This window comes from Penaeus chinensis, chromosome 24 (assembly GCF_019202785.1).
Source record: "Penaeus chinensis breed Huanghai No. 1 chromosome 24, ASM1920278v2, whole genome shotgun sequence".
Taxonomy (NCBI): domain Eukaryota; kingdom Metazoa; phylum Arthropoda; class Malacostraca; order Decapoda; family Penaeidae; genus Penaeus; species Penaeus chinensis.
In genome coordinates this window covers 29,732,466-29,736,421 of record NC_061842.1, presented here as the reverse complement: position 1 = coordinate 29,736,421, position 3,956 = coordinate 29,732,466, and the positions used below count along the sequence as shown (strand labels likewise).

The window sequence follows — 3,956 nt, the reverse complement described above, 5'->3', positions numbered from 1 at the left end:
AAAGATAACATTTCAGTATAGGCAGTATATAAGCTGGTGGATAATTTGATAAAATGGCAAATATTTTGCAAATTATTTGGTAGCGTGGCTCAGATCATTATCTCCGATGTGTCGCTTAACCTTACCTGATTTTGGGTTGGGTATTGAAACAACCTGGTTAAAGGTCAGAACACGTCACATTTCATCACATTACTTCCGGTCGGAATACTGTCTGATGCCCACTACGTAATTTCCGTTTCCCGTTTCTTTTTAGATGAAAATCACGACTGTTTCTCGGGTTTCTAGAGATGTTCCTGTTTCATAAACGCCAAGTGTATCAAAGGATGACATTACTCTGTGCACACCTATTGATGTTATTCATGATGTGTTTACACGTATTTGCTCGTCGGAGATATCTGCATTGCCTCCACCGCAGGCATCTCCAATGGGATCCCAGGATGCGGTGTGGAACGGAAAACTCTATTGAAATCTGAGAAGTTTATAATATGCAATTAAAAATGAAACGCAACAATATTCATCTGCACATTCCCCTGCTTCTGAATATCCTCAACAAGAAAAGAAATACAAGGAAAGATATGAGGAAAGCAATCGTTTTCTTGATTTTATAATCAGCATATCAGGGAGCATAGCAAAGCGAAGCTGGAATTTATTCTCGCAAGATGACATTTAATATAAGCAGTTCAGCATTTGATAAGGTGGCATTATTTCGCACATGAACAGGTAGCGTGGCCGAGTGGTCTAAGGCGCGGGTTTTAGGCACCAGTCTCTTCGGGGGCGTGGGTTCGAATCCCACCGCTGCCAGGGATTGTGGCACTTCACCTTTGATCCTAGAATGTTATTTATAGATACTCCAAGAAACAATAAGTAATTTCTAGTGAGAACGCATAAAATATATACCTACGATATAAACCTTATATTCATTCAAGTATTTATGTTAGGTTGATATCGTCAGTTAGTGCTGGTTTGACCTATGAAAGGATTGTTCACGTTGCGCACATACACATATATCCAGATATATATTGTTGTAAGTTTTTGTGTTATATCCGTGTTATTTCTGGCATATCTCAATTCATTACATAGTCTTGATATGCCATATGCTTCTAAGTTGATATCATTTATTCATATTCATTCAGTGAAACAGTGAGGTTAAAGATCGAATCACATTGCATTCCCTTCACATAACTTTAGGTGGGAATACTATACGATGACCGCTGTAGTAATTTCCCTCTTTCGCGTTTCTTTCTAAATGATTATTACTTCTGTTTCCCAGGGTTCAAGAGAGTTCCTGTTCCATAAACGCTAATTGTACCAAATGATCCATGCATATGTTTATATATATATATATATTAGATATATATATATATATATATATATATATATATATATATATATATATATATATATATGCATAAAGCACATATAGATGCAGTATGTATGTATTACATATGCGTGTATTAAGTATTGTATTGAATATGTGCATGTGCATTAAGTATGTATGTATGTATGAATTACTATGTGTGCTTGTATGACTGTGTATATTAAGTATGTATGTTGTAAATATTATTAAGCTTGTATGTATGAAAACGTTTGCTTAATCGTATAATCACACGCAAGCACAGAAAGCGCAACAATGATTAGTTTGTGGATCACAGTAAGAGCTTATTACACATTCTCTACTACACCGCTGAGGTGTTTTATGTATGTTTATATCTATTAGGTATGTATACATGCATTTGTGTATTAAATACGTATATATGCATATGTGCATTAGATATGTATACATGCATATGTGCATTGCATACGTATACTTGCATATATGTATTAAGTATGTATACATGTATATAGTATGTATAATTGCCTACATGTATAGAATATGTAGATATGTATATATGCATTAAGTATTTATGTATGTATTGATCAACACAAATGCGAATAGGAAAGCCGTAACTACTCACATTTTAACACTGTGCAAGTTGCATTCTCTGATAACGTGACCAAAGCGTATCAGGATTACATTAGATTAGCTTGTTGGCATAATTCCAACAATTAGTAGAGGGATGAGACATGGTGTCGATTAAAACCATTGATAAGGCTAATAAGATAAACATGGCATGGTTTGTATACAAATTTATTTAATATATGTCTTTTAAAGATTGTATAAAGTCACTCCTCCCTCTCTGCTCCGTATACTAATCTTCTTCGTGCAAAGGGAGCCACAGACCGACGCCCACCGAATCTTCTCGTCTTCCGCATTGACCTTCTGCGACAGGCAACCGCCTCTACCACAGGCATCTCCAACGGGAACTCAGGATATGGAGTGCACAAAGGAACATCGTCAGAATCTTTTGATACTATTGGCGTTTGTGGAGCAGGAAAGTCTCTTGAAACCTGATTAACAGGCTTGATATCCATATCAGAAGAAACGGGAAAAAGGGATGTTGCTGCGGTGGTCATCGTACAGTATTCCGATCTGAAGTAATGTAATGAAATATGGATTTGACTTTTAACCTGATTATTTCCCCGCGTATCCCCAAATCAGGTAAGGTAAGTGATGACTGATTTGTTTACAAATTATGTGACTTAATTACATCACTTCTCTTTAACCCAATTCCTTTACCTATTCCTTTTTAGGTCGGAAGAAGAAGAAGACTGATCTTTATTTCCTGTTTCCGTCTTAGACGAGATTAGTTTATTACTCTCTATTGCAGAATTAGCTGAGATTAATAATTACATTTGAAAGAGAAATGGAAATCGTCATTCCGCGTGTTCTTACGTGACTTTACTTCATTTTCTCCCCAAAAGAACCAGATATTTGTGTATGCCAGGTACTTTCGGAAAATATAAAACTATCTTTATTAGGTTGATATCGTCAGTTCGCGCTTAGTTAAGCTTCTGCTGCTTCTTTGCCTGTGTGTGATCTTTTCCATTTATATATATATACATATATATAGATAGATAGATAGATAGATAGATAGATATGAATTGAAATTATTCTCGAAAGATAACATTTCAGTATAGGCAGTATATAAGCTGTTGGATAATTTGATAAAATGGCAAATATTTTGCAAATTATTTGGTATCGTGGCTCAGATCATTATCTCCGATGTGTCGCTTAACCTTACCTGATTTTGGGTTGGGTATTGAAACAACCTGGTTAAAGGTCAGAACACGTCACATTTCATCACATTACTTCCGGTCGGAATACTGTCTGATGCCCACTACGTAATTTCCGTTTCCCGTTTCTTTTTAGATGAAAATCACGACTGTTTCTCGGGTTTCTAGAGATGTTCCTGTTTCATAAACGCCAAGTGTATCAAAGGATGATATTACTCTGTGCACACCTATTGATGTTATTCATGATGTGTTTACACGTATTTGCTCGTCGGAGATATCTGCATTGCCTCCACCGCAGGCATCTCCAATGGGATCCCAGGATGCGGTGTGGAACGGAAAACTCTATTGAAATCTGAGAAGTTTATAATATGCAATTAAAAATGAAACGCAACAATATTCATCTGCACATTCCCCTGCTTCTGAATATCCTCAACAAGAAAAGAAATACAAGGAAAGATATGAGGAAAGCAATCGTTTTCTTGATTTTATAATCAGCATATCAGGGAGCATAGCAAAGCGAAGCTGGAATTTATTCTCGCAAGATGACATTTAATATAAGCAGTTCAGCATTTGATAAGGTGGCATTATTTCGCACATGAACAGGTAGCGTGGCCGAGTGGTCTAAGGCGCGGGTTTTAGGCACCAGTCTCTTCGGGGGCGTGGGTTCGAATCCCACCGCTGCCAGGGATTGTGGCACTTCACCTTTGATCCTAGAATGTTATTTATAGATACTCCAAGAAACAATAAGTAATTTCTAGTGAGAACGCATAAAATATATACCTACGATATAAACCTTATATTCATTCAAGTATTTATGTTAGGTTGATATCGTCAGTTAGTGC

General features: G+C 36.5%; 2 non-coding genes across 2 annotated transcripts; both read left to right on the top strand.

Moving 5' to 3' along the window:
• Positions 1 to 719: 719 nt before the first annotated feature.
• On the top strand, positions 720 to 801 carry Trnal-uag. The gene has a single exon. It is a non-coding gene; the product is annotated as a tRNA-Leu (tRNA).
• Positions 802 to 3,716: 2,915 nt separating this feature from the next.
• On the top strand, positions 3,717 to 3,798 carry Trnal-uag. The gene has a single exon. It is a non-coding gene; the product is annotated as a tRNA-Leu (tRNA).
• The last annotated feature ends 158 nt before the right edge of the window (positions 3,799 to 3,956 follow it).